We start from the raw sequence: 14,178 nt of genomic DNA on the forward strand, positions 1-14,178 counted from the left end.
GCAACAAAACCCATTCATGGTTCTTCTACCAACAAAAGGAGATGCTCTTCTCTTCATTCTTTTTCTTTCCTTGGCTTAGAGATAAGATGCCATCAATACCACCCAACTACCCTTCTAAATCACCATTAATGGAGTGTAAAACAACTCACAGAAGCCTTCAAGCTTTTCAATGGTCAACAATGGAGGGAGGAGATTCACACACCAAAACCATAGCCTTATGTTCTCTAAAACCCTTATTTCTCTCTTCCACTATGTAGAGCTCGGAGAGGTGAAGAATCTACAATTTGGTTCACCCAAATTAGAGTTAAAATGAGGGAGATATGGTCATTTGAAATTGGAGCAATGAGATAGCCTAAAATAGAATCGTTGTAGGAGTGGCGTAGGCTACACTGGCAGCATGCGCAACAGGGGCACAAATCTGGCCGTTGATCTCATCAAAGAGCATCTAATAATCTGAGTCGTCGGATTCCAATAACAGATAGTGAACATAAACCGTAGATCTAGGATCAGATGACGTCATGATGACGTAGGCAATCAATGCTTGCATCAGCAGTCAGAAGCATTGTCGACACGCCATTGGTTGGTGCAGCACGTTTCATGGTACGTTGTCTACTGACTTTAATAGAGCTCCATTGATCTTGATCATTAGATCGGAACCGATTTGATATGATTGGTTCAGATCAAGATATATAGAATCTCTATATAGTTTCTATGCACATGCGCTACACTTGATCTAGACCCACTTCTTTAAATCATGCACCAACCCCTGACTTTTTATAATTACAAAAAAACCCTCCAAAAATTCAACCAAAATTCTAAAAGAACCCCCACTGGCTGAGAGCTACTGTTGGTTTTTTGGTTTGGATTTTTGAACCGGCTTTACGGAAATAGATGTAACTTTTTCATACAATATCCGATCAAGATGAAACAAAGTGCATTGGAACCGCAACTGGACGCTCTACTACTTTTTAGAAGACTCAATCATCTGACTCAGCCATTAAAAAGATCGAATTGCCCCTAGACCTTTCTAATAATGCATCTTTCTCATACGGAATCAGAAAGTGAAGAAATTAGAACCGTTGGAAAGATCAGATTTTTTTTGTATCATTACATGGAGAAAACTTCTTTTAAAAAATTCATCTTCAATATCAAAATTGCCCCTGAATGTCATAAATACCGTAACTTCTTCATACGGTATCAGAACGAGATAAAATCAAATGCACTGGACTAGATAAATTACAATCAATCTTTTTCATAAAGAAATGGTATTTTAAGAATATCTTTTTCACAGCCAAAAATGCCCCCGAGCGTAAACAGGCCAATTTTTCCAGTTTTGACCTAGAAACCCACACCACCTACCATGGATGAATCAAACCACTCCATGCAGACAATGTGGCTATGTTATTTCATTGGTGACACTCAAAGCTATCATGTCATCACTCTCGACCATGTCACCCAAACTGGCCACATCAACACTGCCACGTGGCCGGGTTGCCAACAGGGACAACCATACAACAACAAGAGGTAGTCTCTGTGCATGATGTAAAGTGCGGTGCTTCCTACTCATGAGATTGATGTAGTAGGAATTTTAAAGGATGTAATTATTTTTGGGACAATGTAATTAATTTCCTAGCGCAGTTGGTGAGCTGTGGTGTGCAAACAACTTATGCTCACCAGGAGGTCTCAAGTTCGAGCCTCCTGGATGTTACCAACCTCCCTCCCTATCTACTAAAAAATAATTTTTTTAGAAGCCTTGTAAAGGGAAAGTGCCCCGCACTGCATATCATATGCTTACACTATCTCGACATGCTAGTTTAAGTACCAATCAGGTTCCTATATGAGACCCATGCTCATCCTTTTGTATGGCACAATTTCATGGATTGGAGATATCAAATTCTCTTTATATTTGCTCGAAATCAATTAAAATTATATGTTCTTGACCCACATATCTGAGATTTGATTATGAGCCTAGCAAAATTTTTGGTCTCATAGTGTGTAGTAAAGAACTATTAATTTTAATCAGCGTTTCTGGAACAAATTCTTAATGTGTACCTAATGTTTACCTTATACATTCTTGTGGGTAGTGATATGGCCACTAATTATGTTGTTACGGACCTCACCAAGGGTGACAAATTGACTGGACCCAACTATGACATATGGCATCGAAAGATTCTATATTAGAGATATGAGAAAAATGTGTGGACTTTGTTAAAAAGTCTCACAGATGCCAGATTTTCGCTAGCATCATACATATCCCGCCAACAGAATTGCATTCACTCAGATCCCCATGGCCATTCTCTACTTGAGGCATTGATGTCATAGGAAAGATCAATCCCAAGGCATCCAAATGGACACAAATTCATCCTGATGCCCATTGATTATCTCATCAAGTGTGTGGAAGCGCAGTTATACAAAGTGCTTACATCTGCCAAAGTAGCAAAGCTCATCCAAGAGATTATCATTTGCCAGTATGGAATGCTGTTGGAGTTGATATCGGATCAAAGATCCCATTTCTGGGGCAAAGCTGATAAAATTTATACAAAGTTTGGTATCAAGAGGTACCTATCCACCACTTATATAGGCCACAAACTAATAGAGTAGTGGAAGCAGCTAATAAGAACATTAAAATGCTTCTTTAAAAGATAGCCAAAACCCATAGAGATTGGGTATTTTTTAGACAAGTTGACATATGCTTTATGGACATATCGAACTTCCGTGCAATCCTTGACTGGGGTCTCCTTTCGCTTTGGTGTATAGAGTAGAGCAATGCTACCAAAGGAATTCTAATTCCATCTCTGAAAGTACTTTTGGATAACCAACAACCTGAAGGAGAGAGGGTGAAGACCAAACATGATGAGCTCAACTTCTTGGATGAAAGGCAAATGAATGCCATTGCTAATTTGAAGAAATATCAGCAAAGGATGGCTAGAGCATTTGTTTGAGATTTTAAATGTAACCGCAAACGTATGGATTAGTGTAGCTACGGGTCAACACAGGGAGAGCAGCCACTTTATTTTTTTACTTCTTTTAATAATGCGAAAGTGAACCGATTAATGGTTGTGATCTAATTCTAATTACCGTCCTAAACATATGTATCTAAAATAACGTCCTAACCATTTGTCATCTAAGAATTTAAAGACCCAAGCCACGCAATTAAAATTAAATAAATAAATAACTGAAAATAAACAACCCATGTAATTAAAAAAAAAAAAAAAACAATAAAGGAAAAAAATGATGAAATAAATATAAAGTAAAAGAAAGGGGATAAAGCTAGAGAGAGACTCACAAGTAGGTTTCTCTACTTTGCCCGAGGGATGTATCATAATATGAGCTTCCCTACTTGACCAGAGAGTCACTCTTACAAGGGTTACTCTACTTGGCTTTAGGGAAAGAGAGATAATTAAAATAAAAGCAATAAATTGATGGTTCTTTGGCTAGGAGGGGCAAAGCCAACACATACAATAGCCATGAACCTTGGGGGAAAGGGATAGCAATAATGTAACGACTGAAATTAAAATCCTAAATTAAGAAAGAAAGGGTAGTCAGAAGAGAGAATGAGAGGGGGGGAGAGAAGACTATTGAGGGAGCCTACTTACTTGAACTTCAACCCTTGAACTGAAAACTTGATCGATTTGAGATACTACCAATACTAAAAACCAGATCTGAAATAAACCAAATCTAAAATTTCTAGTACTAGAGAAAACAAATCTAAAGAAAAAAAAATGAAACTTGAAAGACATGCTTCATAGCTTGTTCTTGTCACTTAGAACTAAGCCTAGACTTAGAACTTGAAAATTACAACTTCAATTGCTTAAACAATAAAAATAAAAAAACTGAATCAAAAACAAAAGTGCTTGCATTAATTGAATAAAAAGAACTTACAAAAGTGTTTAAAGCATAAACCTAAAACTAGAGCTAGAGAAAGAGATAGAGCAACTAAAAAAAAAAACCTAGAAGAAGAATGAAGTGTGTCCCCTCATCTTACATGAGTTGTATTTATAGGGAATGAGGAGGTAGGGTAACAAATTTCTCTTTCCTAAAAGTGAGAAACCCACATATGGTAGTGAGATCTTTTGAGACCAAAAGTGTTAAGGTGGAGGAGAGAGAAGAGAGAAATAAACTTGGAGAAATTTCTTATAATTTTTTTTTTTTGCTTATTTTCTTTCCTTTTTTTTTTTTTTAAATTTATTTCTCTTCTTTTTCTCTCTCCAAGGGACGATTTTCCTTCTTGCTTTGTGTGATTTGGAAAATCTTTTGGTGATGATGTGGAGGAGAGAGAAGATTTGGACAAGATTTATTTCTCCCTTTTTTTTTTTCTTCTCTTCTTGTAGGAACCCCTTCCACGATTTTCCTTGCTTCTAATTTGATGTGAAAATTCCCTCCATACCCTTAGTGCTTTAAGTGGGTGAAAAGTAAGAAATCTTCAACAAAATTCTCCAAAAAAAAAAACCATGAGATTCGAACTTGAGACCTCTTGGTGAGCAAGGGAATTTTGCACACCATAGCTCACCAACTACACTAGATAGCTGTTGTTGGAGAGATATGACGTCCGATAATGCTTAAAGCCTTTTAAAATACAAAACCTGCAAAAAAAGAGTAAAACCCAAGGTAGCTCCATTCTAAATATATAAAATACATGTTTTATTACCCTAGATTTCACACATAAATGTGCTCATCAGAATTCTCCCACACTTAGACTTTGCTAGTCCTCAAGCAAAACAAAAAGAAAAAGAATAAAAATAAAAATCCTAACTCACTTTCGTAGGAATCACGGTTGCACTTAGCATGTGCAAAAAACCTTTAAACCCCTAGTGGACGAGTTGTGTCTCATGGGTGTTTGCAGTGAATATACACCCAAAATTCAGAATAAACAAATCCCAACCTTGGCTAAAGGTAAGGCCCATACCGATCCGGAGCAAAGATAATTTCTCTTACAAGGTACCCCCACACTTGAACTTTTATTACCCTTTATCAATTCCAGGCACTAGCATATTTCTTAATTTGGAACTCACCTCGTCTCTTCCAAAACATCCTTATCTTAAGGCAAAACCACTTGTGAAGAAATAGGGAACCAATGACTAAGGCGTTGGAGTGTTTTTGACCAAAACATATTACTAAGCATTAATGACATTTGCATAGTTTTTTCTCCTTTTTTTTGCTTAATAAACTCTATTCTACTCCACTACTTTTGCTCTGAATGATATGGTGGAGCAAACACCAGACACTCAAGTTACTATGTAGCTTCACTTTTTGCATATGCCCACAAAGACAGTGATGCTAGATTTCCTTCAGAAGTTTCCTCCCAAGGAATTTCAATCAAGACACCACACGCTTCCTGAGGCACAATGCCCTATCTAGTTCTAAGGGAATCAACTCTTATTATTCTTTATACCACATTTCACATTTCATTTAAAATTATGCATTTGTCAACTCATGCCAAATTAAAAAGAATGTCTTAACTCCAAATCAAAAGTACAAGGAATCCATAGACTTACATAAGGTCCAACACTATAAAATAGGGGTCTTTTATTTTTCAGAAGAAAGTCCCATCTTAAGACACAAACTTGTTTCTTTCTTCTCAACAGGGTTTTTATACATTCAAAATGGGTACCTTAGTAAAAACTTTTATTTTCATACATCAAGCAACCGAATGGTATGATCATTAGCCAAAAGCCAAAGTAGGACTTCATCCTTTAGCAAGCTCAAAAAAAACAAAAAGAAAAACAAATAAAACAAAGTGGAAAAAGCAGAAACTGGTTTCCCTCCCCCACACTTAAGTCATGCAATGTCCTCAATGCATGGAAAGAATTAAAAACGAAGACAATGTAAGGGGGTCATACCTGATTAAAAGTTAGTCATCAATGTAAAGAGGTTCATGGAGATCCATGACCTCTTCACTACAAGTATTAGGAAACTCAAGGAATGGTTTCAAACGCTGACCATTAACCTTTGAAATTACCCTTGTTCCTGGATTCAAAATCTCCACAGCCCCACGGAGATATACATTATGGACAAAAAATGGGCCATTCCATCGGGATCTAAGCTTACTAGGAAAAATATGCAATCGAGAGTTGTACAATAAGACCTTATCACCAATTGTAAAAGATTTACGCAGAATGTGCATGGAAAGCTTTGGTCTTTTCCTTGTAAATCTTAGAACTTTCATAGGCTTCATTCCTAAGTTCCTCCAACTCAGATAGTTGGAGCCTACGATGAATTCCCGCATCAGACAAATCAAAGTTGAACTTCTTGATGGCCCAAAAGGCCTTATGCTCCAACTCAACTTGTAAGTGACAAGCTTTTCCATACACCAAACGGTAGGGAGACTGACCAAGATCAGTCTTGAATGCAGTCCGATGGGCCCACAAGGCATCAATGAGCCTAAGGGACCAATCCTTACGGTTGGGATTAATAGTTTTTTCCAAGATTTGTTTGATTTACCTGTTAGACACCTCCACTTGGCCACTAATTTAGAAATGATAAGGGGTAGATAACTTATGGGTGATCCCATACTTTTTCATTAAGGCCTCAAAAGGCTGATTACAAAAATGAGTACCCCTATCACTAATTATTGCACGTGGTGCACCAAAGCGGGAAAAAATATTCTCTTTGAGAAACTGGACCACCACTTTGTGGTCATTAGATTTACAAGGTATGACCTCTATCCATTTATAAACAAAATCAATAGTCAAAAGTATGTACAAATTCCCAAAAGAATTAGGGAATGGTCCCATAAAATCGATGCCCTATACATCAAAGATCTCAACTACCAAAATAGGGTTGAGGGGCATCATGTTCCTCTTATTCATACAACCAAAAGACTGGCAGGCGGGACAAGCCTTACAAAAATCAAAAGCATCTCTAAAAAGAGTGGGCCAATAAAATCTATATTGGAGAACCTTTGCGGCAGTCTTCTTAAGTCCAAAGTGTCCACCACATGCATGATCATGAGAAAAAGAGAGAATAGAATGTTGCTTATGATCAGGAACACATCGTCGGATAATCTGATCCGGACATATCTTAAACAAATAAGGATCATCCCAAAAAAAGTGCTTAACTTGGGAATGAAACCTATACTTATCTTGTGTGGACCAGTGATCCAGAGTCACACTTGAAACTAAGAAGTTGACAATGTCAGCAAACCATGGTTCACTGGACACTACAAATAACTGTTCATCTGGAAAGTTCTCGTTGACTAGAGAATCGACAGTCAAGGAATTGGGAAGTCGGAATAAATGGTCTACAACTAGTATCCCTAATTTCTAAATCAAATTCTTGCAAAAGTAAAACCCACCTAATGAGACGGGCTTTGGCATCCTTCTTCTAAACTACGTATCTGAGAGAAGAATGATCAGTATACACCACCACATGTGAACTAACTAAGTAAGACCGAAAATTTTCTAATGCAAACACAACCGCTAAATATTATTTTTCAGTGGTTGTATAATTGAGTTGTGCATCATTTAAGGTCTTACTAGCATAGTAAATGATCGTGGGTAACTTACTAATCCTTTGACCCAAAACTGCTCCTATGGCAAAATCCGAAGCATCACACATCAGTTCAAAAGGTTCAGTCGAAATAGGTGGTTGAACAATGGGTGCATTGGTCAACTCCTTCTTAAGTTGTTTGAAGGATTCTAGGCACTCTTTAGAAAACTCAAAAGTTTGATCTTTGGCAAGTAATGAAGTGAGAGGTCGGGCTAACTAATTAAAGTTCTTAATAAACCTTCTGTAGAAGCCCGCATGCCCTATAAAAGACCGGACATCCTTAATAGATTGAGGAGGTGGTAAATTATCAATTAAATCCACTTTGGCTCTATCTACCTTAATTCCCTCCTTGGATATTACATGGCCTAAAACAATACCAGATTTAACCACGAAATGGCATTTCTCCCAATTCAAAACCAAATTCTTAGATATGCACCTTTTTAAAACTAGAGAAAGATGATGAAGACATTCAGAATAGGAATTCCCATGAATTGAAAAGTTACTTCTAAGAATTTTTCGACCATGTCAGAAAATATGCTCATCATGCATCGTTGGAACGTAGCAGGGCATTGCAAAGCCTTATGTTGGTCCATATGGGCATGTAAAAGTGGTATTATGTTGGTCTTCTAAAGCAATTGGGATCTCATTATAGCCGGAATATCCATCAAGAAAACAGTAGTATTCATGTCCAGCTAACCTCTCTAACATCTGGTCAATAAATGGCAATGGGAAGTGGTCATTCCAGGTTGCCACATTAAGTTTCCTATAGTGTATGTACACTCTCCACCCAGATTGGACACGGGTTGGAATTAGTTCATTATTGGCATTGGGAACTACAGTCACAGTAGACTTCTTAGGCACTACGTGAACTGGGCTTACCCATTAGCTGTCAAAAATAGGATAAATTATTTCATGATGCAAGCACTTTAGGATCTCTTTTTTAATAGCTTTCATCATCACTGGGTTAGCTCTTCTTTCGGGTTCCGTAGATGGTTTGGAATCCTCCATAAGATGTATATGATGTTGCACAATAGAAGGGCTTATACCCTTGATATCAGCCATGGTCCAACCTAGGGCTTCCTTATTATCTTTTAACACTTTAATTAACTCCTCTTCCTAGCTAGAAGTCAAATTTAAAGAAATTATTACAGGAAGAGTCTAGTCAGGCCCTAGGAAAGTATATCTCAAATTAGATAGCAATTCCTTAAGATCTAGCTTAGGGGGCTCAACTATTGAAGATTTGAGAATGAAATTGGAAAGGGGTCCTAAGGTCTCCACAGGTGTGTGAAGACTCAAGACTTTAGAAAAGAAATTTTCACTATCATCATCCAACTAATCCATACACTCTTAGAATTTTGAATCAAAATTAATATCAAAGTTAGTAATTAAATCATCAGAAAAATCCAGAAAATCCTCAATCATATTAATCTCTTCTTCCATATGTGGTTGCTTGGCTATCCTAAACATGTTAAACTCAATAGTTTGGTTACCAGAAGAGAATCTTAGGAAACCATTCCGATAGTTGATTAATGCATTACTGGTAGCCAAGAATGGTCTTCCTAAAATTATTGGGATCTCATCCTTGGTTGAGAAGGGCTTAGTATCTAACACAATGAAATCAACAGGGAAAATAAATTCCCCCACCTTTAGTAAGACATCCTCAATCATCCCTTTAGGAGTAGTTCCAGTGGCTTTCAATTCTCCCAATCCAAGTTGTTTGTACACATGGTAAGGTAAAAGATTCACACTTACGCCAAGGTCAAGTAAGGCGTGCTCAATGTAGGTGTTGCCTATGACACAAGATATGGTAGGGCTCCCTAGATCCTTATACTTGGCTACTATAGGTTGAGTAATTATGAAACTAATGTTACCTGCCAAGAACGCCTTTTTGGGCACACTAGTGATACGTTTGTGAGTACACAAATCTTTCCGTACCTTTGCATAGGAGGGGATTTGGGATATGGCATCCAAAAGAGGGATGTTCACTTCTACCTTTTTGAAGACTTCTAAAATTTTGTCCATGGAAGCAGTCTTCCTTTTGTTTACCAAGCGATTAGGAAATGGGATAGGATGAACATAAGGACTGTTAGGGATTTTCCCCTGTTCAGAAGAATCATTTTTGGTTTTCTCAACCAAATCATCTTTAGTTTCAGAAAAATCTTTAGGTTCATCAGATGAACCTGAAACAAGAGGCACACTTGTGTCCTCAACTGAAGGAGAGTTAACAGGAGTAATAGATGAGGAAGATTTAGGAACGCTCTGTTGGTACTCTCTACCACTCCTAAGGGCATAAACAACATTACATTGGTTAGAGGGCCCTTGTTGGGTCTGACCTTGTACTATATTCAGTGGTGCATTAGTTGATGTTTGTGAACTAACAGGCTGATGATGCCTAGGATTAGGCTCTGGTTGACTGGGTAAAGTTCCTTTCTCCCTCTCACGCATAATTGAGATAACTTGAGTGAGTTCTCTTGTAAGATTTCGATGGATTGTCATGAGGAGGGCCATATTTTTTTCTAAGTCACTTATTCTACTTGCCTCTCCAGTATTGGTAAACCTAGGGGGTTGCTGATAAGATGATAGGAGAGGGGCCCTAGGAAAACTAGTCTGAGGTCCTACATTTGACCTAAGAAAAGTATTTTGGGAAAAATATTATTGTGCAAAGGGAGGCCTTTGGGGTCCAGGTTGACCTTGACTATGGAAATTGGAAGGCTCTGCTTGGTTGCCCTGATTCCAAGAGAAATTTGGGTGATTTCTCCATCCTGGATTGTAGGTATTACTATATGGATTATTCTGGTATAAGGCATTAACACTATCATTAGAAGTGCCCCCAGAGGTGTTGGGGCATTCTTCTATGAGATGTCCAGGGGACTGGCACCAAGTATAAATCTTAACCAAATTGACTGATGATGGCTCTCTAGGAACAATAGCCTCAATTCTCTTGATTAGGCTATCCAAATGGGCTTCCTTGGCTACTATCTCATCCACGAAATATCATTTTCCTCCTATGACTCTTTCACTCTCTTGGGTTAATTACCACTCACAGGTTTTGTCAGCTAAGTCAAGTAAGAATTCCCATGCCTTTCCTTCATCTGTAAAGGATGTGAATCCCTCAGGGCACATAGACTCTATCATTTGTTTAGTTGGATAATCATTACCCTCATAAATTATTTGACATAAATGCCATAGGTCTAGGCCATGGTGAGGGCATTCTTGGAGTAGATCCTTGAATCTCTCCATAAGTTTTGAAAATGACTCACTAGACTTTTGCCTAAACTGAAGGATATCACTTCTAAGCTTATTGGTCTTGTGAGTTGGGAAAAAGTTCTTAAGGAAGACAACTGTGAACTATTCCCATGAGGTTATGGGATTTGTGGGTAACCCATACAACCACTTCTTAGCTTGGTCTTTCAATGCAAAAGTGATAAACCTAAGCTTAACAGCATCATCAGAAAGCTATTGGATCTTAATTAGAACACATACCTCTTCAAATTCCTTTAGAAATAGGTATGCATCCTTAGAGGTCAACCCATGGAAATGGGGCAACATAGTGATGTATTGAGATTTGAGTTCAAAATTATTGCCCTGGGCTTGTGGTAGAATTATGTAAGAAGGTTGGGCTGTTCTAGCAGGGTAGAACCTATCTTTCAGAGATTTAGGTGAAGGGTTTTGCTGTTGGTCTCCCATATTAAAGGGTTTTAAAGAGAGCAAATGTATAGGGTCACTACTTGTTGGATCTCTTCTTTCTAACCGATTCTTAGTATTACATACCCACCTAACACTCATGCAACAGAAAACTACCCACAACTAGAGTAGGACAAACACAAAAGAATGGATAGCAAAAACTTTTTTTTTATGATTTTTTTATGATTTTTTTGGCCTTTTGGGAGCTTACTGGCAGGGATCTAGGGTTGCTCAGGTCGATTCCTGAGGTACTGCTACAGGGCGAAACCTGTCTTTATCATACTGTGAGGCATGGCGACCTCCACCGATACAACTATTATTGCAAGTTGTTCTTCTTAGGAATTCAATAAAAGAAAAGAAGAAACAAAACAAAGCAAATAAAGCACTCCGATTTATTAAAAGAAAGCAAAAAATAACATGGAACTGTCTCCCCAGCAACGGTGCCAAAAAATTACTTGAGATTTTAAATGTATCCGTAAGCGTACGGATTAATGTAGCTATGGGTCGAACACAGGGAAAGCAGCAATTTTATTTTATTACTTCTTTTAATAATGTGAAAGTGAACCGATTAATGATTGTGATCTAATTCTAATTACCGTCCTAAACATATGTATCTAAAATAACATCCTAACCATTCGTCATCTAAGAATTTAAAGACGCAAGCCACATAATTAATATTAAATAAATAAATAACTGAAAATAAACAACCCACGCAATTTAAAAAAAAATAAAGGAAAAAATGCTGAAATAAAAATAAAGTAAAAGAAAGGGAATAAAGCTAGAGAGAGACTCACAAGTAAGTTTCTCTACTTAGCCCGAGGGATGCATCATAATATGAGCTTCCCTACTTGACCAGAGAGTCACTCTTACAAGGGTTACTCTACTTGGCTTTAGAGAAAGTGAGACAATTAAAATAAAAGTAATAAATTGATGGTTCTATGGCTAGGAGGGGTAAAGCCAACACATACACTAGCCATGAACCATGGGGGACAGGGATAGCAATAATGTAACGACTGAAATTAAAATCCTAAATTAAGAAAGAAAGGGTAGTCAAAAGACGAAATGAGAGGGGGGAGAGAAGACTATTGAGGGAGCCGACTTACTTGAACTTCAACCCTTGAACTGAAAATTTGATCGATTTGAGATACTACCAATACTAAAAACCAGATCTGGAATAAACCAAATCTAAAATTTCTAGTACTAGAGAAAACAAATCTAAAGAAAAAAAAATAGAACTTGAAAGACATGCTTTATAGCTTGTTCTTGTCACCTAGAACTAAGCCTAGAACTAGAACTTCGAAATTACAACTTCAATTGCTTAAACAATAAAAATAAAAAAAACTAAATAAAAAACAAAAGTGCTTGCATCAATTGAATAAAAAGAACTTACAAAAGTGTTTACAGCATAAACCTAGAACTAGAGCTAGAGAAAGAGAAAACTAGAGAAAGAGATAGAGCAACTAAAAAAAAAAAAACCTAAAAGAAGAATGAAGTGTCTCCCCTCCTCTTACATGAGTTGTATTTATAGGGAATGGGGAGGTAGGGTAACAAATTTCTCTTTCCTAAAAGGGAGAAACCCACAATTGGTAGTGAGATCTTTTGAGACCAAAAGTGCTAAGGTGGAGGAGAGAGGAGAAAAATAAACTTGGAGAAATTTCCTATAATTATTTTTTTTACTTATTTTCTTTTCTTTTTTTTTTTTAATCTATTTCTCTTCTTTTTCTCCCTCCAAGGGACGATTTTCCTCATTGCTTTGTGTGATTTGGACAATCTTTTGGTGATGATATGGAGGAGAGAGAAGATTTGGACAAGATTTATTTCTCCCTTTTTTTTTTCTTTCCTTTTTTTTTCTTCTCTTCTTGCGCAGGAATCCATTCCATGATTTTCCTTGCTTCTAATTTGATGTGAAAATTCCCTCCATGCCCTTAGTGCTTTAAGTGAGTGAAAAGTAGAAAATCTTCAACAAAATTATCCAAAAAAAGACAACCATGAGATTCGAACTTGAGACCTCCTGGTGAGCAAGGGAATTTTGCACACCATAGCTCACCAACTACACTAGGTAGTTGTTGTTGGAGAGATATGACGTCCGATAATGCTTAAAGCCTTTAAAATACAAAACCTGCAAAAAGAGAGTAAAACCCAAGATAGTTCCATTCTAAATATATAAAATGCAAATTTTATTACCCTAGATTTCACACATAAATGTGCTCATCAGCATTCAACAAATATGTGAAGCCTCGTAAACATTAAGGAAGGAGTATTGGTACTTTGGGAACAAAGAGCTCCCATTTATTACCCAAGGGGGAAATTCAAACCAAAATAGTGTGGTCCATTCACCGTTAAGAAGATCTTGCCTAGAAAAGCTATGAAGCTTATGGATCTCAATGCGGAAGAAGTGTCGGTGCTGGTCAACATGGATCAACTCAAGAAATATTATGTATGAAAGGGTGAAGCAACTAAAATACGCTAGACCTGATTCCTCAAGAGGGATATGTAGGCAACTTGACATGTGCAAGTTCGGTATCAATAACCTCTATTCATAAAGAAACAATGAAGAATTCCAAAATTAATGACCAGGGTACCTAAGAGATCATAATTGTTTTGTTTCATAAAAAATCTCCACTTGGCACATTTGACCATTGGGTTTCTATCATTTGCCCATGATCCTTCAAAATCTTAACCTAAATTAAAACCTCCAAGGATCACCACCCGGTATTAGTGATCAAGGTTAGTTTTGTTCCCCATCCTTGATCCGATAAAAAAAAAAAATGGAAATCTTGGTACAACAGTGGTGAAAGTCTTATTGATTCATGGTCAACTGAGTAACACTTTGAAAATTATTTCTCTAACTACCCACGAAAGACTATGGACTCTCTGGATGAAACATTGCGGAAATGGACATTGAAAGTGAGAGTTGAAGAACCAAGACTATTGGAATCTACAAATATGCAAGTACTCGATCTGATTGGGTGCATAAAGCTGCATCACGACCTACTGCAATGGGTG

General features: G+C 37.3%; 1 non-coding gene across 1 annotated transcript; it reads left to right on the forward strand.

Annotated features, from left to right (window-relative positions):
• Positions 1 to 10,681: 10,681 nt before the first annotated feature.
• Positions 10,682 to 10,788, forward strand: LOC122063409. The gene has a single exon (XR_006135325.1). It is a non-coding gene; the product is annotated as a small nucleolar RNA R71 (small nucleolar RNA).
• Positions 10,789 to 14,178: the final 3,390 nt, after the last annotated feature.

The sequence above is a fragment of the Macadamia integrifolia genome, unplaced genomic scaffold (assembly GCF_013358625.1).
Source record: "Macadamia integrifolia cultivar HAES 741 unplaced genomic scaffold, SCU_Mint_v3 scaffold1313, whole genome shotgun sequence".
In the NCBI taxonomy this organism is placed as follows: domain Eukaryota; kingdom Viridiplantae; phylum Streptophyta; class Magnoliopsida; order Proteales; family Proteaceae; genus Macadamia; species Macadamia integrifolia.